This window comes from Mustela lutreola, chromosome 15 (genome assembly GCF_030435805.1).
Source record: "Mustela lutreola isolate mMusLut2 chromosome 15, mMusLut2.pri, whole genome shotgun sequence".
Classification (NCBI taxonomy): Eukaryota; Metazoa; Chordata; class Mammalia; order Carnivora; family Mustelidae; genus Mustela; species Mustela lutreola.
The window spans coordinates 6,781,390-6,803,039 of record NC_081304.1 but is presented as its reverse complement, the minus strand read 5'-3'; positions in this window follow the sequence as shown (position 1 = coordinate 6,803,039).

Here is a 21,650-nt window from a genome sequence, read left to right as displayed (position 1 = left end):
GGCCTGTCTTTCGGGGTCTCTGGTGATGCAGGAAGAATGAGGCAGGGGCCCTGCCCCTGTGTGCCATCTCGGGGAGCTGTCGTGAATGGGCAAGTCCCATCTTTATAGGAACCAGGAACATCCCAACTACCGGAGCTGCCGTGACCCAGAATGACCCCCACCCCAGGCTCCCCCTGTTGCTCAACATGGCGTCTGATGAAGGGGCTACTCCTGGGTCCCCTGGGTTTATGCCTTCCTATTGCCTCGTTCATCCATAAACCCCATTATGCATTAATAGCCCGAGTGAGCCTCTTGGCCTGAACCCCTCAAGAACCTCTTGTGGGGGGCGCCTGGGTGGCTCAGTGGGTTAAAGCCTCTGCCTTCGGCTCAGGTCGTGATCCCAGGGTCCTGGGATTGAGCTCCGCATCGGGCTCTCTGCTCAGCAGGGAGCCTGCTTCCCCCTCTCTCTCTGCCTGCCTCTCTGCCTCCTTGTGATCTCTCTCTGTCAAATAAACAAATAAAATCTTTAAAAAAAAAAAAAAAGAACCTCTTGTGGGCTGCAGGTCAGTTCCTTAAAACACAAGGATGAAGACAAAATGAAAACCATCAACAAAGACTGGAGAGTTGAAGGCAACAAGTGAACTCAGCAAATGGACCACTTGGCGTCCTGGTGGGGTGAGTGGGATTCGGAGGGGTCGGGCTGCCCCTCCCCTTAGGTCCCTCCTGAGCCCCAGTTTGGCTCTGGGATGCCCCGGATAGAGCCAGGAGCTGGTCAGCCTTGCCCAGCAGCCTTGCAGGGGTGGGTGGGGGGGTACTCTAGTCCAGGCGCACCCCCACAGCCCAAGTCCCCAGTAGGACCTTAACCATGACTTCCCAGCAACCTCTTCATTCCAGCCACAGACCGCACCCCTTCAGGTCACTGAAGAAGCTCAGAGAAGACCCCGGGAGGGTGGGGGCTGGGGGTGTGGGTGGGGCTGGGGCTGGGGGTGGGGGTGGGGATGGGGAGGCTTTGCAGAGTGGAGAGGGCAAGGAAGGGACTCAGGAGCAGCCCATGGGTCCTGACTCTTTTCCCTCCCGCCCCCCACGGGGTAACAGTCATCGTTCTCTGGGTTACATTGCTTTTTTAAAATAGCACTTTGGTACCGACTACTATTCTTTACTATTAGTCCTGAGGGTCTCCAACTCCGGCCAGCTGGTGTCCCTCATCATTGGTGAATTAGTAAACACTAATAATTCACTTTCCTGAGCTCCAACTTCAAGGGGCAGGAGAATGCAAAGGTCTTAGAAATGCCTAACGAATAATACATCAGAAGACCCCATCCTTCCCGCTCTGTGACCGGGTTCCTGTTCCAACCTCTCCACTGGACTTGCTTTTCCCGAGGGTGGAGGGACCTGCCTTCCTCGTGGAAGCTTAGTTGCCCCTTAGACCTTGTTCAGCTTCTCTTACTGGGGTGGATGCTGTCAGCTCTCTTGATATTCTCTCCTTTGTGGTTAATTTCATGTGTCAACTTGACTGTGCTAAGGGATGCCCAGACAGATGGTGAAGCTTTATTTCTGGGTGTGTCCACCAGGGTGTCTCTGGAAGAGAGTGAGCATCTGATTCAGCAGACTGGGTGAGGAGATCCGCCCTCGCCAGCGTGGGCAGGCCCCACCCGGTCCGTGGAACAAAGAGGCGGAGAAGGACGGTGAGCTCCTTCTCTCTTCTGGAGCAGGGACGTTCGTCGTCTCCTGCCCTTGGCCATTGGCGCTCCCGGTTCCAGGCCTTCGGACCAGGATTGAACTACACCACCAGGGTCCCTGGGTCCCCAGCTTGCCGGTGACAGACTGTGGGACCCCATATCCCCCATCATCACAGAACCAAAGTCCCATGAATCTCCTCACATGGATACACGAGTATCATGACTTCTGTTTCTCTGGAGAACCCTAATCCGTCCTTCTGTCCCGTTTCTGGTCACACCATGTGCTCGTTTTTCACCCCTCTGGCTGCTCCTTCCTAATTACCTTTCAAAAAAGTTGTTGTTTATCAAGATGTCATTTAAATATCATCAAAGTCTCCAGGTGACTCTCTTGGCCTAGACCCTTCCCCTGAGCTCCAGATGTCTCCACGTCCTCTCGTCAAGCTGGCTTCTCTTCTACACCCCCTACCTGAGTGGGTGCCACCATCGCCCACCCAGGGCCCAAGCCAGGTATCACCAAGCCATGGCTTGCCCTGCTTAACAGGCCTGAAATCCAAGCCCAGTGCTGTCCCTCCAGGGCCCGAGGCCACTACCATCACTCTGAGCTTCCTGCGTGCCTCCACTGATCCTCCATTGTGCACTCCTGGCCACCCGGCCCAACCCCCAAGGGGCCACGGACGGTGGCTAAGACTCATCTGATCCACTTAAAATCCTTTGGTGGCTCCCACAGACCTGGGATAATGCCATCCCCCTGGGATAATGAACTTCCCAGGGGGCTTCACAAGGCTCTGTGCCCAGGTGCTTTGCTGACATTCCGTGGGACCTTTAAATGCAATGGTGGGCAGGTGGTCCCAGCCCAGACCCCTGGTGAGAAAAAGAAAGTCTCGGGGAGGCCTCAGGGGAGCCACGGGTTCCCCTGTCTGCTTCCTAACATCCCAACTGGTCAGTCTTTTCCCAAAATGAATGAACTGAGCGCAGGTTTGGGCTTTGACAGCTCCAAGCTTCAGAGACAAACAGAACCGGCCTCTGAGACCAACGCCTCCCAGGACTTCCCTTACTGTGTCTGGATGTTTAGACAAATGGGCAGCTTACCTTCTCATTTTATCAGTTGTCTTGAGAGAGACAAAGGGGGAGAGAGAGAGAGAGAGACAGCAGCTGTCTTTGCATCTCCAATGGGTTAAAAAAAAAAAAAAAAGGCAATTCCCTCTATTTACAAAATAGGATTACAGTTTTGCAGAATCCTGCTGGGGCCTGGGGGAAACTTTGAAAACACATTCATTTTGTTTCATCCTTATCAGAGCTGCCTGCTCTCCCTTCCCCCACACTGGCCGCCCCGGGGGAGGGAGCCCTGGATCTTTCCCCATCCCTTGAGAGCTGCTGCTGACTTTCCATGCCCTCCTAGACAGCCGGCCAGGGGGCCCATCTCCTTGGTCCCCAAAATGCCCCTCTGGAGAGACAGCAGCATCAGCCTGGGCAGGAGGGCAGGACTGCACCCCGAGAACTTAACAGTGCGCTCAACCTCTACCCTGCAAAGAACCCATCGCCCTCCCAGACCGTTTTTCTGCACCAGATGGGGAAACAAGCCAAAGGAAAGCAAGGATGAGGGACTCGAGCTGTCGTGGACGGCGCTCGTGCTTTTCTAGTGACAAACGTGTTGGGCGAATTGCTGCTTTACTGTGGAACAACTAATCTTGATGCAAAGCCTTTCCTCCCTGCACCAGAGGGGGGAGAAACCATAGTAAACAGGACGGGGGAGGAAATCAATTCCTGATGCACTTTGTTCATTGAATGAGAGACTCTCAATCCAAGTCTGTCCTTTCCCGTCTTCTATTAACTTTGCTGATTTCCCACCTCCCGGTCTCTCTTGTGAGGGGCCGGCTCGGCTTGGCTCTGCGTGGCCAGGTGGGATTGGGGTTTGGAAGGTGAGCAGGAGGAGGCAGACAGCCCCTCTGTCTCAGCCGTGACCTCTTAACTCTGTTTATGGGGGGAAGAGGGGGGCGGGTAAAAGCTGGCCGAAAGAAATCACAGCACCTGTTTCCACCGCCTTATTTTACACATTAGGAAAATGCATTTCAGAGAGGTTGAGGCCTGAGCAAGGTCATCATTTTATGGGGCGGCCGAGCCAGGCTATAAAGGAGCTAAATGAGTAGGGAGGCTGGGTGACCCCACAGGTCCCGGGCAGGGGCCGCTGGATCACAGGGAAGCAAGGCTCCTCCAGCTCCTTCAATTTTGTTGCCTGAGGTCAAGGGAAGAGCTTTCCAAAGGGATAATGGCTCGTAACTCAGGTGCTAAAGTCATAGAAGCTAGAAGGGAGATCAGCGCCCAGCTCTCAGTCTCTGGGGGATGGCCGGTGGTGGGAAGCGGAGAGAAGTAACGGTCCTCCATGTCCCTGAAACAAATCCACAGGAAAATGCTTCAGAACTAATTGCCTCTTCAAGGGGGAGGGGCTGCCCTTCAGATGGTAAATCTCTCTATTACCAAGGACAGTTCCTTTACTGCCAATTTGCTCTTCTTGGTTACAGCATGGGGCCCCAGCGCTGGGCTTCTCAGGGGCTTCTGAGTCCAGCCAGTCCTGCCCCGTCGGTGGGGGGCAGTGGCAGGACCAGAGGGAAGGCTGGTCCCAGTCACTGTGGACCGCCCCTGCCCATCACACCCCCTACCTAGGGAAGTCACCAACCCCTAGACTTGCCACATTTAACAAATAAAAATACAGAATGTGGGGGCGCCTGGGTGGCTCAGTCGATCAAGTGTCTACCTTCGGTTCAGGTCATGATCTCGGGGTCCTGGGATCGAGCCCTGCGTGGATCTCCCTGCTCAGCCGGGAGCCTGCTTCTCCCTCTCCCTCTGCCCCTCCCCTGCTTGTGCTCTCTCTCACTCTCTCTCAAATAAAGGAATGAAATCTTAAAAAAAAAAATACAGCATGCCTAGGTAAGTTTGAAAAATAGCTCTAACGGCATAACGTTGGTCGTGTTTGGGGGAAGAGCTGAATCTAGGACATTTAGGGGGTTCTGACAGGGTCAGTATGGGTCATAGGATAAAATCATTAATGCAGAACATGTCAGGAAGCATGGGATGTCTGGCCATGCTCCCAATGCCTTAGTCCCAAGCAGGCATGTGGGAAAGTGTCCTGACCCGACATAGGGGGCTGCCTGCTTCTTCCAGAGTGAGCTCCCTCCCAGTGTCAACCTGCAAGTCTCAGTGTTTCCTCAGTCTCCCCAAGTCCCCGGGGTGGGAGGCCCCCCAAAAAGGGTTTTCAAGACTGAGCTGATAAAGTCATCCCAGAAGGGCTTGCGGGTGGAAGCGGGCTTTGAGGAAGGGGAACAGGGCGGATTTACAGAACACCCCCGAGCACCAGCATCTTCTCAAAGAATTGGAATTCAAGTAACAACTTGTTTATTGAACAGGGCACAGGGTGTGGGGGTCCAGGCCCTGGGCCAGCACTCTGTGCAAACTCGGACAGATCACCCAATCTTTCTGAAACTCGACTTTCTTATTTGTGAAATAAGGGCTGGAGACGGGCCTGCGTGGGCCACCGGCTGTTTTGTTCCATCGCCTGGGATGATGGAAATACAAACATTTAAATCGTAAACTACTACGCCCTGAAATATCAGCCATCAATAACATGGGGTGTGTGTGGGCATCAAGCACCACACTTCACGTTTTCTGCACTTCGGCCCCACGTCTTGGGATTAACTTCACCTTCACAAGCCCGTGGGCAAATCTAGGAGAGCTCACCAAGCTGAAGAGGCCCAAAGATCCACACCCGCCCAGTCCCAAGGTTGCTAAACAAAGACACCCCGATTCCAAACCCAGTACTCACTCATGCCTTGTTGCAATAACTGTTTGGGGGGTGTTCACTGACTTTGACCAGAGTGCAGAACCTCAGGCATGAAGCCCGAAACTTTACTCACAAAGCATTTCCTGGGTGCCAGTATGATGCCCAAATTCTGAGACCCCCCCAAAGGCAACCACCAGAGTCTGGAGTCGAAGCCAAACAGCAGGGGCCGTTTATTACGAGTTTGAACCTGGACCTCCGCGTACTCGTTGCTGGTGACGCTAAGAGGTCCCAAGCTCGGGATCACAACACCTTTTATACACTATTTTAGGGGAGGCAGGGACTTAGCATACATCATAGTATCTTGTAACAAATCGCTACATACCGTGGGAAAATCAAAAAGCAACTCTATAATATGACTGGTGCGCTACAGAGCGGGAAAAGGCTGGGCACAGATTATTAGTTAGGTCAAAGGACTATCATTCTTCAAACTGCTTAGTTGGCGCTGCTAGGGTATGTGTCACCTCAGGATTGGCCGGAGTCTCCCTGTCAAGCCGCGGGGTGCCAGATGGTTATTATCTCTTGCACCCAAAGCTGGGTGGGGGGTCCAGGAGCAGTCATTTTGTCACGTGCAATTCTGGGTGGGGGTTTCTCTGGTGCCAGATGGCTGTTATCTCTCAGCCCAGAGCCGGGTGGGGGTCCGGGAGCGGCCACTCTGCCAGGTTCAATTCTGGGCAGGGGTTGTGTGGTTACAGAGTGCCTATAGAAAGTCTGCTGGTATTTTTCCATCTCCTCATGGGTTAGCAAGCGAAGGTACAGAAGCAGAAATAGCAGTAATGGTTATAATTTAGGCATCTCACCAGGTGCTGGCACCCAGGACACCACCTAGAAGCTAATATCCTTCCCATTTTAGCAACAAGAAAATCGGGGCTCAGTGAGGTTAAATGGCAAGCCCAGGGTCACACAGACGATCCATGGCTTAGACAGTGGAGTCTGGACTCAAACCCAGTGCATCGGACCGCATTACACTCTACAAACAAAAAGCTGCCGTCATCATTATTATCTTTGCTTTCATCAGAAGCTTCACCGGGACTCTGGTGATCAGCGTCTAATAAATAATTACGTCAGCTTTTGGAGTCCAGTTTGAGAAGTTTAAAGGGAAAGAATCACAGAGCGCAGACTCCAGAAAGTACCGTGTGGAGAGGATCTAATGCTTCCTTGCGGGAGGAGGTGAGGAGTGCAAATCCGAGGCTTTGGCTCAAAGACAAAGAGGGAGAGAGATGAGGCTTCACATCACGCTCTGCAACATTTCCACGTCTGCACGGCTGCGTCTCATCTCCCCAGCTCCCCTCAGAAGAATTAGTTCTCAGTTAGAGCAAGCGAGCAGCCATCTATCAGCCGGCCCGCGGTGGTGCTCGGGGCTCCCAGAGTCAAGGAAGGCAGCCCGTTGTCTCCCGGCCCCCACCCACCCCCAACACCCCTGCCCCTGTGCGGCTTCTTCACTTCACGGGGGGAAGGAAAAATGGCTCAGAAAGCCGGTGCATTAAGAAGCATATAATTATGCATAATAAAAAGACGCGGGGCCCTTGTGTATATAAACACAGCTTTGACTGAGTACCCTTTCCCAAACAGCCCTTCTGGCTCACAACAGCAGCAATCAAGCATCCTAAACATATGGTTGCCACCCAGGCCTCCAGGCCGGTCTGGACTGGGGTGGGGGTGGGAGGAGCCAGGGCTGGGGCAGCGGAGGGAGGGAGAGGCAGGATTTAGCTGTTTGTTGTGGGAAGGGGGCCGAGCTGGTGGGAGTGCTGGTGAGCGAGGGGTAAGGACACTTACAACCAGGATGGGATCTGGGACAAGGATCCCAGCCCCCCCACCCCTGTGATGGGCTGTCATTCTCCCGGCCTCTCCTCCCTGTCAATGACCTCCAAGGACAGCAGGCAGGGCGCTCGGCGGGGCTCTGCAGAGAAGGGACGCGGCAGCCTGGACCTGTCCATCAGGACCGTTTTCTGATTTTGATTTTGGGGGTCTGGCCCAAATTAGCCAGGCTAATTTGAGCATCTGTCACCCACTGAGCACTGTAGAGGGTACACGGAGAGAGAAGTTGTCTGGTCAGGCAGTCCACCAGGCAGGGAGGCCCCCCCCCCCAAACTTGCTGAAGCCCCCAGGGGTCCAGCCCCGCCCCCCAGGGAAAAAGTCCCCGTGCTACCAGCTGCTCCTGCCCGGAAACTCCACTAACTCAGGGAATCTGTGGAGTGCTCTCGCCCTGCTCACCCTAGCCCTGCTGACCACACACCGCCCCCAGGGAGGGCCTGCTCTCCCCAACTGCAGGCTCTGCTCCCCGCCCTCCCCCACCCGCTGCCCCGTTGTCACTCCCATCTCCCCAGGCAAGCTGCCACTTTCCTACTCTGCAGGGAGCTGGTCCTAAGGGATGGGAGAGCCTGGGGAGCCCCTAGAGCTGGTCTCCTGCTCTGTCCTCACAGGCAGGCACGCCGCCCCATGCACTCTGTCCCCCGTGGGTGGGGGCTGGAGGGAAGCGGAAGCAGGTCCTGGAGGAACTCGGGGCTCCATCTCCCACCCGCAGCAGATTCCCGGTTCCCTTCCTCCACATCCTGCACCGGCCAGGCCGTTGGCCTCAGTCTGGGTCCCCTTGGAAGCAGTCCGGGAGGAGGACTCCCGTGCACCCAGGAAGCAGGAGAGAGGGGCCTGGGAGGTGGGACAGGAAGGGAGGGAGGCAATGCAGGGTGTATCCTTGGGCTTGCTCACCCCATGGACACCAGGGTCCCTGCACCTCACAGGTGCCCGGCCGATGGGCCTCGGACTACAGCCTTCAGCCCTCCTACTCCTTCCCCATCGCGGGAGGTTGGGTGTTAACCCTGCAGCCCCTCCAGCTGCACCTGTCCGGACGCTCCTCCCACTGTGGAAAAAGCCCTGCCAGAGACTGGAAGGGACCTCAGAGGATCCATCCACCGAGGATGAATGAATGAATGATCAAATGAATGAGTAGTCTGAAGAAGGTTCCAGAGCATAGGCCTAGGGCTAGGAGGAGCCACCAGCTCTCTGAGCATCACCTCCCAGGGAGTCTCAGCTTTGCCTCTGGAAGGGGGCAACCCCGGGCCCCGGCAGAAGGCCCACGCACACCTGATGCTACAAGAGGATGATGGCCATCGCCACGGTGAGACGTGACCAGCCAAGGGGCACCAGGCAACGGCCTCTGTGACCCAGGGACAGAGAAACAGGCATGTGGCTCAGCATCGGAGAGCAGGGCTCAGGCAGGGGAACAACTCTCCAGGAGGTGCCATGCTAAGGGGTTAGGGCTTTGTCCGGGAGGGTGAGGCCATGTGCCCCCTGCCCCGCCGACCCCCCAGTGTAGACACACCCCGGACAGTGACAATGTGACAGAGAATCACGGACCTGGGAGTCCACGAGGGTTTCCAAGGAAAGGGTCCATCTGCACTTGTTTCAGAAAACCCAGAGTTAAGCAGAGAGTGGCCAAGCCTGGCGGCAGCGTGGCAGAACCAAGAGGGAGACATTGAATCTCCACTAGGGAGTCAGGAACCCCTGCGGCACAGGTAACCCATTGGGCGTTTTTCCTTCTTGCATTGACGGGGTCGGCGCTACATCAAGTGGGCAGGAGCGAAAGACCCTGCAAGGCACAAGGCAGGCCCCCCTCCCCGTGAGAAGGAGCTGTTCCACCCAAATACCGCAGCGTCCACACGGAGCAGGCAGCTGCCCACGTGCGTGAGACCGAGGGGTGAAACGACCTATTCAAGCCTTTCGAAGAAAGGGGGCGGCCCCATCCACAAAGGTTCTGGGTTCCCTGACCAGCTGGCTGGATGTTTAGGGACAGGAAGAGGACACGAGGTTAGAGGTGCAAGGTGGGAGGCAGGGAGGGATGGAGACAGTCTTGCTGTGTCACTATCCCAGGGACCGCGGTGAGGCTGGCCTGCGTGAGCACCACCGGGCTGGGCTGGTCTCTGCAGATGCAGAAAGGGAAAACTGGCCAAGAGAACCCATTGCTCTTCATGGGTCCCTCTGCAGCACAGCCACTGCGAGAAAGGAAGGCAGGCAGTGAACCAGGGGCTGGGAGAGAAGCGGGGCACCCCTCTCTCAATTCTGACATTCCGTCTTCCATTCCCTAGCACAAAGCCGCCTTCGCGCGTAACTAGTAGCCAGAGGGGGACTGGAGATGCTAATTTCATTTCATTAGATCCCAGCAGCCTTCGATTACAGCAGGCAGGGGGGAGGAAACAGAGCCGATGTGTTTTAAAAACCACGGTTTTGTGCTGTTTTTTAATTTAAAGCTGCTGGTGGAAGATGCTGCCTTGGAGTCGTTAATGATTGTCGTGAATTATTTTGGTTGATTTATACACCCCTCCGACTTTAAGGAGGGAGAGAGGAGAGCCAGGTCCCCACGCCCCAAACCCGGAGCTGGGAGCCTTCCGCTGGAACAAGAGACTGTAGAGACTCGGGGTGGGGGGCTGTTTTTCTCCAAATTGTGTTTCCGCAAGGTGGGGCACCTCGGGAATCCCCTTCCGCACCCCTCCCACCCGTCAATGGGCATTTCTAAATCGGGCGCAGAGACTTGGGACACCATGCCCGTCACACCCTCCCCTCCCTAAGCTTTGCCGCTTCTCCCATCACCAGCTAGATAATAGCAGCGGTGAGTATATTTGGGTCTGAATCGGGCATCTCTGAATCGCATCTCGGCGAGGTACCTTCTCTGCACCAACTCTGAGGCTCACGTCTCCACTCGAAAATCAGCGTGACTCTCTCTGTGCCTCTAGAAGGCCCATGAAGCCCTGAGAGGTTGGAGAGCATGTTCAAGGTCACCCAGCTGAGAAGTGGTAACACAAGACTCAAGCTTCCTCCGTGAAAGGCGGAACCTTCTGGTTTGACTCAGGATTGTACCTGCAGGCTGACAAGAAATGAATGAGCAAATGAACCAACTTATCTGATTATAGTTCGTGTCCCTCCTCTCTACTGCCTGAAGTCCACTGGGGTCCAAAGGGACCATATTAGCCAGAAAAGCCAGGACCAACGACAGGGACAGGGCTCTTTCCAGAGCCCCCATATCTGACCCATAGAGGCACAGAGGTTTCCACAACTTCCAGACCCCCCATTCTGATCAGTGGAGGCACCGAGGGTCCCACAATTTGCCGCAGCACCCCAGGCACAGATCTGTCTGCCAGGAAAACAGTTTGGGGGTCTGAACAAGTATTTGAAAAGAGCCTCCATTTATCTTGATTCTCTGCTCATCCCCATCAGGGGAAATGTCTCCTGTAGGCTGGTGCTCCCTTTCTTTCTCCTTCTTTTCAAAATAAAATTAGAGGCAGCCGGCAAGAGCTTTGAGCCCCTTCCAAATTTCCGTTCCTCATCTGTCATGTCAGGACCACAGCGTCTCGGCTGCAGCCCGGAGTGAGGTTCTCTCTGCTGGGAGCAGCAGGCGGTGGGCAGGGGCTGCAAAGGAACCCGGTTCGGGAGCCGTGGGGGGCATGGCCCCTCCATCACCAGGAGGTCAGGGCAGGTTGCATTAGTGATTCAGCGCAGGCAGGCGGCTCTGAACCAGGCTGGGCCAAGACAATCAGGAAAACAACCCGAATCATGAGCAGAGAAATAGAGGCCCCAGGAAGCCTCGTCACTTTCCCATCAAAGGAAAGGCAATCAGTGCATATGCAAAATATACTGCCAATTTCCTCCACGGGCATATCACAGGGCTCCTCAAAGTGGAAAGAGCATGGGTTATGTGGCCGAGGTCCTGGGTTCAAATTCCAGCTCTGCCATGAAGCAGTGGGTGGGCTCATGCCGGTTACCGAGTTTCCTTCGAAAGCCATTGGCCTGATGGAAAGCGGACCCAGCAGGAAGCAGATGGCACCCGGCAGCCGACCAGGAAATTTGCACGAAGGCACCGGGAGTGGCCAATCCTGGATCTGAGACAAAATGAAGATGTGGCCTCCTTGTTCAAAAAGTATTAAGAGTTCCAAGATGACAACAGGGGGGCATTTACCCTCCGTGGGGTGGGTGACCGCACAGGACACCTGTCAATGAGGCTGGCCCTGGAAGGGACCTATTGCATAGATGGAGACAAGGCTGCCGACACTTCTGCAGGGAAGCGAAGCCAGGAGCTGCAGCAGGTGTGAGGGGCCTAGGGGCAGCCAGAGATGCTCCCCACCCCCTCACCCCCCTCTCCCCTACCCCCGGGGGGGAGAGAAGACCTCAGAACAGGAGCCTCTGATGGAGGAGCCAGCTGGGACCTGGAAGGGGAAGTAGGCATTGCCCCGGAGCCTGCCCCCCACCCTCTCCCTTCCAGCCCTTCCAGCTGCTGCCCTCTGCAGCCCCCAGCCAGCAGCATGAGTCAAGGGAGCCTAGTGGATGCGGTCTGCGTAGACGTGGCTCTCTGGCCCAGAGCTGTGGAGAAAGGAGAGTGTAGATCTGGGGATTGATCCTCCCTCCCTCCCTCCGCGTTGTTAGGAGAACTTAGGGAATTTAGGTGTAGGGAAGCATCCGGCACGGAGGAGGCCCTTGAAGGAGTTATTCCATATCCGTCTGGGGCATGCAGCACTTTCCCGTGTTCTTGTTCTAGATGCTGGGCCTTCCTTCCTCTCTCCATGGTAGGTTCCCGGAGCTCTTTGTGCTCCCAGCGGCATCTCCCTGCCCACCCGCCCGGGACACAGCAGGCACTCAGCATAGCCAGGTGTGGGATGAATCAGGTTTGCACATCTGGGGGCTGCCTCCGGTGAGCCAAGACAGGGGCAGGAGGGAGGCACCGAGCGCAAGAGGCCTGAGCAGAGCGGGGAGGCTGGATGGAAATCAGGGCACCCCAGGAACGAGGCACCAGGCACCACCTGGAGGCTTCGGTTGTCTCTCCCCAACTTCCATCTCTGCAGGGAAGCGGCCGGGTGGGGGGACCAGATGCTCTCAGCTCCAAGTCACCATACAGTCACACCTGCCTACATGTCGGCCAATTGTCATCCTGCCTCAGAAGGGTATCCTGCAGTGCAGAGAGCTTTCTGGAACTCCGGGTAGAGCCGGCTGCAGCCTGTGTGCTGGGGCAGTCAGCATCAGCCCAACCACTGTCCCCTTCAAGGAAATAAGAAACCCTACCTCATTAGAGCTCTAGGCCAAGGACAGATCTTCCCGATCAGAGGTCACCCCTCCTGGTAAGGCTCAGCATCGCTCCAGAACCGCGGGCAGCATTGGAAAGCCCATAGTCCTCTCTGCGGATCAGTCAACGTCCTAATCTTGGGAACCTGGTTCTGGAATGCTCCCTGCACACCACCCAGCCCTCCCTCGAGGCTGCTCTCTGGCTTGAGAAGGCTTCACTTCTCCATCTCGCCCAGTCCTGCTTTTCCACAGACACGGTCTGTTTCCCCAAGAAGCCGGCGGGAGAAGGATTTGAGAAGTAGTGGGGACGTAGCAGAAAAGCAGAGAGGGGATCCAGAGAAGGAAAGGTGGCCTGGAAGGGATGTTAATAAACTGGCTACCAGAGAGGGTGACTGGGCTTAATCCTGAGGGGACAGTCTAAGAAACAACAGAAAACACAGAATCTAGAATGATCCACCCCCCTACACACAAGCGCGCGCGCGCACACACACACACAAATGTAAGCATCCTTGATTGAGGGCTCCCGGAGAATACCAATGCAGGCTCTTCCTGGCTGTGCATGAGTGTAATGGGGCCTTCCACGGCAAAGAGTGACCCCACCGTCTCTGAGAAGCTACAGGTGGCAAGTGGACATTACCCAGGAGGGGATGCCGTAAGACTACTCACTGCGTCTGCTTCTCCTCCCAAGGACCCACGTGCGCTCATACTTTCCAAAAGCCCTTATTGAGTACCTACAGTTTATGCCAGACTCAGAAGCGGATACAGAGAAAACAAAGTTATTTCAGAACCTGATGAGGGATGAGGCATGAAGCAAGTCCATCATGGCACAAGGTCACGGCAAAGGACAGGCCAACATCTGATACAGCATGGAAGGGAAGAAGGTGGAAAAGCTTCCTCAGAAGGACTCATCTGCTCTGGGTGGCTTTTAATATCACTTCTGTACTGACTCCCAAATTTGTATCTCAGCCTGAACTGCTTCCCTGAATTCCAAGACTTGTAGACCCAACTGCCCACTTGACCTTTCCACTTGGATGTTTAACACAGATCGGTACTGCTGATCTACAGATGAGCCCAAAACTTGGCAGCTTAAAAGAGCCAACATTTAAGATCCCACATAGCTTCTGAGGGGCAGGAGTCCAGGAGAGGCTTAGCTGGGTGGCTCTGGCTTGGGGCCCCTCATGAGGCTGCAGTCCATCTTTCAGCTGGAGGATTGACCCCCACATTCTCTCCATAGCGCTGCTCACCATGTAGCTGCTGGCTTTCCCCTAGAACAAGTGGTTCAAGAGAGAAAGAGAGGCAGAGATTAAGACATGCAGGAGGTACGGTCTTTCACAACCTAATCTCCACCATGGCACAGATGGCTTCCGCCATATTGTATTGGTCACACAGAGAAACTGTGGCGTAGTGTGGGAGGGACCACACAAATGTGGGCACAAGAAGGGGGGCGCTGGGGTCATCGTGGAGGTTGTCGACCACAGGATCTCAAACTGAACTTGCCCTACACAAGGTTTCTGAAATCTCTCCCTTCACACACAAACTTTCTTTCACCGTCTTATGTTGTAGTAAATGGTGAGCCCATCTCTCCTTTTGGCTCAGGCCAAAACCTTGGAGACATCTTTGGCTTTGCTCCTGTTGTCCTACTCCTATCCTATCCTTCAGCAAATCCTGGTAGCTGTGCCTTCAAAATACATCAAGATTCTGACTACTGTTCATCACCCCCCTCGCTTCTATCTGGGCTAAAGTCACTGGGGTTAGCATCTTGTACCTGGATTACTGCAGTCGCCTCCTAAGTGGTCTCCCTGGTTTCGTCTTTGAGCCACAGTGATCTTGTTCAAACGTGTTACTCTTCTGTTCAAAATACCCACGAGAGTAAAAAGTCCTGGAAGGGATCCATAAGCCTACACAATCTGACCACCACCACCCTGGTCCCCTAGTCTGCTATTGCTCTGCACACATTCCATCCAACTGCACTGGACATTCCTCACACTCCAGACACACCACTACCACAGGACCTTTGCACTTGTCGTTCCCTCTGTCTGGGAACCCACATGACTGATTCTCTCATTTCCCTCAAGTCTTTTTGTAGTGCCACTTGCATGGTGAGGTCTTCCCTGGTACCTGACTCTTCCTGTTCCCTCTCTGCTTCATATTCCTCTCCACCACCATTTGCTTTTTTTTTTTTTTTTTTTTTTGGATTATTGTCTGTCTCCCCTTGCCAGAACATAATCTCCAAGAGGGTAAGGATACTTGTTCATTTTCTCACTGTACTAGTTACAGCATCTAGAATTATGGCTGACAGTGGTCAGGGGCTAAAAATTGTTTGTTGAATGACTAGAAGGAAAGAACCCAATGAGCATGTTTCAGTCACCTATCGCTTCCTAATGAACCACCCCAAACTGAGCGGCTTAAAACAACGATCATTTCTTGGGCTCCTGCGTCTCCACTTTAGGCAGGACTCAGGAAGACACTTCATCTGTGCTCCACACAGCAGCGCCCGAGGTGGCTCGCGGACGGAGTGACCGGAACCATCTGAGAGCTGGCTCACTGAGATCTGGTGGCCGTCACAGCTGCCGTCTACAATCTCAGCTGGGGCCGTGGGCTGATCGCCACACTGGCCTCTCCATGCGGTTCTCATCTTCCTCACAACATGACAACTGAGGTTTCAGAGTGACCGTCCCATGCGGTGGAGTGGAAGCCTCCTGCTCTCCAGGACCAGGCCCAGAAACAGACGCACCATCATTTTTACCATCGTCTGTAAGCCAACCAGTGACAGAGCCCAGATGCAAGGGCGAGAAGGCATAGACCCCACATTTGGTGGGAGAAGGAGCGTAAACATTCTAGGGCCATTTTTTTTCAGACTTCCAACAGGAAGGGAAAGGCAGGTAACACAGCCAGTTAGTTGCCTACTGTGTGCCCGGCTCAGTGCAGGATGTTTCCAACCGTCAGCTCACGGGGAGGGGCTTGTCCCCACACTGTGTGATGGGAAAATGACGTGTGTGTGGTGTGTGTCTGCTCCAGAACATGGACCCGGGACCCTCTGCAAAGCCCAGCGTCCTTCCTCTAGATCACAGCACCTTTCAGAGGAGAGACATTCCTGGTAGTGGGGAAACCCTGGGGCCAGGGAAGAGTGTGGGGGAACAGGGACCCCCGTCTGTGAAGGCTTCCCCAGCCCATCAGGCTCCTGGTCACTGCTTCCTGTGCTGAGTTCCTGGTTCCCTCAGAGCCAGTCTTTGCAGAGAATCCAAGCTGTCCTGGAGGGAGGTTTCTGCTATTGGGTTGTGAGCCCGTTCAAGGCAGGACACAGGGTTCAGGCTGTTTCTGCAACATCGAGAGACTGACCAAGGGTGGGATGCCCCCCTGGGGATGGCATAAACACGGTGACCAGTGGGGGTGTTGGCCTCAGTGATCTAGCTTTTCCCTTCTAAGAGTCCAGGAATCTAAAGCAGCATTCCCCAGAGCAGAGAGAATCTCCAGCCGGAGAAAAATCTTGAGTCTTTTCCAAGAGGGCTTAGATACAAAAGGACCCCAATGATTTGCCTTTAAGACTGTGTGTTGTCATCAGCCCAAAGAAAGGGCTGGACCAGAGTTTCTGAACCAGACAATGTTGACATTTCAGGTCACGTCATCCTTGGTTTGGGGGTCATGCTGTGCATTCCCTGTAGGACATCTCTGGCACCCCTATCCTCTGCTCCCTAGATGCCAGTAGCTAGCCTTCCTCCTCCCCAGCCGTGATAACCAAATGTCCTCAGACATTACCAATCTTCCCCTTGGAGACAAAATTGCCCCCAAGGATTGGATTAGAGGGATGTTTAAAGCAGCCTTATTTGCAATATTGTCTCCATTCTGGAACAAACGTTTCCTCCTCCAGCTCCATTATAACTCCCGGTCCTTTTCATCTTCTGAATGCTGTGAACACGCGCGTGACCATGCAGCTCCTTACCTTCTGATTATTGGAAAACTTTGAAGCAAGCCCAGTTCAACGTCGATCCCACCAGAGCACGCCTTTTTGGTCTATTTCTGTTCCATCCTGCATCCTTTCTTCTTTCCTTCCAGCTTTTTATTTACATCGGTCTTCTTATATTTTATGCATTCGCTTGGTCTGCTTTCAAGCTTTTCTAGTAGCAGGGAGGATACAAAGAGTGAAATAAACAACTACTCTCCAGGTAAATATCCAAAGAGATGACATCACAGAGAACGCAGACACTTGCTCAGAGGGAAATAGGACACCCTGGAGTAAGCAATGCAGAGCCTGGCAGGTCTAAGCTACACTCAGGGCAAGGCTGAGTGTGGAGAGCTGAGTGGCAAGGGGCGGGTGGGCGGGGGGGGGGGGGTGCCCAGGACGGAGTTCAGGACAGACGAACTAGAGACAGAGCTGGGATGACCAAAACCTCTCCCGAAGGAGGTTTTACTGGTGATGTTGGCCAATGACCAGCCCCAACTTGCCAGCGGTGTCACCGAATGATCTCAAAAGTGGATGCTCCAGCCCCGTCGAGTCTCCCAGATGGACACCCCTGGAACAAAAACTGGGTGTCGCCACTCTCCGCACCCAGTCCCGCCCAAAGTGCAGAGTCAGGAGCTAAATAAATGCTCGCCATTTTGAGACACGAAATCTTGGAGTCATTTGTTACGTGACCGTAGGTAAGTAGAGCGCTTGGTTGCGTCACTTAATCAGTTCAAGGTTATTTCCTTATCTGGATGAGTGCCTGGCATGGAGAAGGGACCCCACTCACTGCCAGCGGTCCTGTTAGAGATACTGCAAAGGAGGGCAGGTGCAAAACACCCCTGTCTTTAGTACAGCTGGTGGGTGAACCAGTTAGAAACCATGGACCGTATTCTCCTTCATCAGAGCTGCCTTCTGGAGCACCTACAGTGTACCCGGAAAAGGACTGGAAGGAATACAGAATTACAGGCAGAGTCCAGGATGGGGCATCCCCAGTGCCCAGTGCTGGGCCTCTTTTACCCTGTCTTCTTTCTCTCCAGGGCTCTCCCTTCTCTCACCTCCGGCTTTATACTATCTCTATCCCCAGGCAAAGTCTCTCTTCTGTGTCCCCGCCTGTGCCTCCAACTTTGCCTCCTGGCTGCTTCAAAGACTCTGACCTCAATCCGCCCAAGTCCAGGCTTATGCCCCATCCACCCACCACCATCAACTTGACCTTCTGCTCTCCCTGCTAGTGAATGGCTCTGTCCAGGGTCCTGAGTCATAAACTGGCCACCCAGCTCCTCCTCCATCCCCCACATTCCAAATGTCACTGAGTCTTGATGGCTTTGCTTCCTAAATACCATTCAAAACGGTCCACTGCTCTCCACCCTTACTAACGTCCCCCTGCCATCCTCTCCTATCGGCCCTCCCACTGCCCTCCTTGTCCCCCCACCACCACCTGTTGTCCAGGCAACAAGAGCAAGCTTTTCAAAATGCAAATCAGACCGTGTTGCTTCTCTGCTTAAAACTTTCTGCTGGTCCCTAGTATTCTTAGGTAAAAGAACCGTACCCTGACGCCACCTACGACAGCCACTGCAAGGTCTCACCCCTGCCCAACCTACCCGCTCAACCTCAGTCCACTCCCACCCCCTGCCCAGCTTGCTGTGTTTCAACCACACCGGCTTCTCCCAGTTTCCCAAACACTCCACACTCCCTCCTACCACAGAGCCTCAGCCTGAGATGCTCTGTCACTCACCTGCCTCCAACACCCACTTTTAAGAAGACGTCTCTGCTCTCCCTGGCCAGACCAACCCCTCTCTACCCAACCCTACTGGTAACCGAGTGGTATCTCTCCTTCATGGGACTAACCTCTACTTAATTTTCCATTCCTTTGTGCAACTCTTTGATGGATATCTTCCTCATGCACTAGACTTGAAGCTCTTGAAGACTGTGACTGGTTTTTTGTTACCATTACGACCTAAGAGGCTAGTCCTGTGCTCTGGCACATAGAAGGCCCTTGGCAAATATTTGCTGAGTGACAACAGAATGGAGAAGAGAGTGTTGAGAGACAAAGCAGCTGATGGTCACTTGAAAAGTCAGACAACATTTCATGGAGTAGGTGGGACTTGAGCTGACCTTGAAACGTGAAGAAATTGTGTATTGGTGGAGACATCTGGAAGGGTGTTCTAGATGTATGGAAGAGAATAAACTGTGTGTGTGTGTGTGTGTGTGTGTGTGTGTGTGTGTGTGTTGGGATGAAAGGTCAGGCTAGTGTAGGTACAGGTTGAGAAAAAGTTGTACAGCAGGTCAGCTAGTGGGTAGGCAGAGGGTCTGGAAGCAGACCAAGGAGTTTGTGCGCAGAAAGAACAGGGGATTTCCAGACTGGCATTCAGCAGGAAGGTAGGAAGTGAAGTCTTCTAGCAGAGGGACAGGGACGTGGAGCAGGGATGGCTAGAAGACCAGTCAGGAGGCTTATCAGTGCCAGGCATGTGCTGCTGGGGCCCTGGATGGCGAGGCCAGTGGACATGGAGAGGCCAAGTGGATAAGAAGACATTAAGAAGAAAGACATCCACCAGCCTGGCGACTGCCATCTGCAGGAGACCTCAGCACGAGAAGGGTCCTCCTCCGCTCCCCCTGCCCAGTGTAAGGAGGAGCCAGACTCTCCAGCAGAGGGCTGGGCAGGAGACAAAATGCACCAGGATGACTTCCAGACCCTCCCCGAATGTTCTGTGCTCTGCTCTGTGTCCCCTCTTGAGCAAGCAGGTCGATACCAGTCATCTGGACAGGTACAAGGGACAGAGAACACGGTTCGCTGTCTGCATGGAACACGCGGAAAAGCCACCAGAGCAGGGCTGCCTGGGTGACTAACTGATTATTAATAATATAAATATGTAAATGCGAGAGGCCATATTGATCCTGACATGGGAGCCATCCATCACGACGGCGAAGAACGGGGTGGTACAAACATCAAATAAGTCTGCATCCTAAGACTCATCAGTAGAGGTGGGTTAAGGCCAGGACAGGCCTGGAAGCAATTTTACTAAAGAGAACAACTCCTCACAGCCTCACCCAGTGAGGGGGTTGTGTGGAGAAAGGGAGGTGGAGGCTCCCCAGAGACAGAGGAGACGGATGTGTGCAGGGATCCCAGGGAAAAATCCTCCCCTTTTTCCCTTCTCCAAGGGCAGGAAGAGCAGTCATCAGAGCTCCCCAATCTCTTACTCAGGGGTCCACCAGCCTGGAAAAGAGCTCACCAGGTGTAAAGAAAAAGCCCATCTCCACTTACCTTGAGAAGGCGGACCTTAGAGATTAGACATGGGGGCCCACACAGTGTCAAACTCTGCCCCCTTCCCTAGCTTTGCAAACTTCACAGGTTTAACTGTGGTGAGCCTCAGTTTACTCATCTGCGAAATGGGAATGTTGATACTAAGCTGCAGGGTTGTCGTAGAAATTACACGGGATGATGCTTGTAAAGGAGATGTCCACAGTGGTTGGGGTCACTGTAGCAGAGCAGCGAGGGGTTCTCGGCTGCATCAGGCACCCCCCACTCACCCACTTAGGGACACAACATGGAACAGCTCAGTCTCCGAGTGGCCCAGTGCCTCCCCAGAAGGCATAACCTTGTGAAGCTGGTTCTGGCATTGAGGGGGGAGGCGCCTGACCCTGGCCACGCTGCTCTCGCTCCCCAGCTTGGTTCATGGACACACAGGGCCTGAGACTGCGGAAATGGGCCATTCTTACGTGGTCTCTGCATGCAGGAATTTCAAGCTAGAGATGGGGAGGACCAAGGACCTCCCGACAAGTACCATAAAAAAGGGGCTCAGGGCCCTGGGGACTCAGAGAGTGAGGTCACGTCCAGCTGAAGGAGACTCCCAAGGGGCTTCCTGGAGATGAGCCAAGGGTGGGCTGCCAGAAGTGGGAGTGGGTATCAGCTTGCCACCCTGGGCCCCATGCAGAACAGCAGCGGGCAGGGATGTCCCCATCCCCGGGCAATGGCGTGGGAACCCAGCTCCGTGGCTGTGAGGAAGCACCTTGTCCCCACCGTGGGGAGCCGGACCCCACCACTAAAGAGTGGTGACCCTACCCCCAGAAAGGCCCAGCCTGGCACCCACGCCCACCTCTGTCCGCATAGCACTTACCACAAGTGTGCATACCCCTGGACGAGGAGCCTGTCCCCAGATCAGGCCGGCTGGGGAACACTGAGCACGTGCAGAACAGGGTTAGCTCTCAGGGCTGGGATCAGGGTGAAGGCCAGAGACATGAGGTCTGAAAGTGCAGGCTCCCATCACGTCTCTATTTAAATTTTGATATTTTGTTGGTCATAGCTTTTGAGGGGCATTAATTTTGGCTCTTTTTAAAACAATGACAGGAAAATAATATTTATGGTGAGTACTGGTCTTGGCACACCCTCTCCTTTTTTGCCCAGGGGGTGCCTCCCCCACCTCCCCCTCATCCCTGCCCTGCCAGAGGCCGCATTTCCCCGGACCAGCTTTGCACTTCACCATGCCACCCCTTCTCCGGCTGGCTCCAACCTGCCGCAGCTGTCTGCCCAGTCTTCTGTCTTGGGTTTCAGGGCTCCAAAACCTCCTGGATCATTAAGAACCGTTGTATCTGGTGGTGTAGGAAGTGGGGGGTTGGACACCGCCGAGAGATACCCCCACCCACCGACCCCCACCCCCGCCAGGCACTGCCTGGCCCCACTGTCCGCCCCAGGCTGCCCTCACTGACATCCAGCATCACCTCCGTCTCCCCAGACGGACAGGAGGCAGCATTTATCCCATTTGACAGGTGGGCACCCCAGGGCCCAGAGAGGTTACCGAGGGTCACACAGGTGGTGATCCGTGGTCAGGCTGGAATGGGGCCAGAGCTCAGAGCCCGAAGGAAAGTGCTTTTACGCCAGAACCCAGAGTCGTCCCTGGAAGCCACATTCCATGAGCCTCACGGTCAGTGAAGTTTACCCCACCGGAAGGCCAGGAGACTACCAGGTACATCAGCAAGTTCAAGGTTTATGCAAGTGTTGCATTTTTTTTTTTTAAGATTTTATTTATTTGTCAAAGAGAGAGAGGGAGCGAGAGCGAGCACAGGCAGACAGAGTGGCAGGCAGACACAGAGGGAGAAGCAGGCTCCCTGCCGAGCAAGGAGCCCGATGTGGGACTTGATCCCAGGACGCTGGGATCATGGCCTGAGCCGAAGGCAGCTG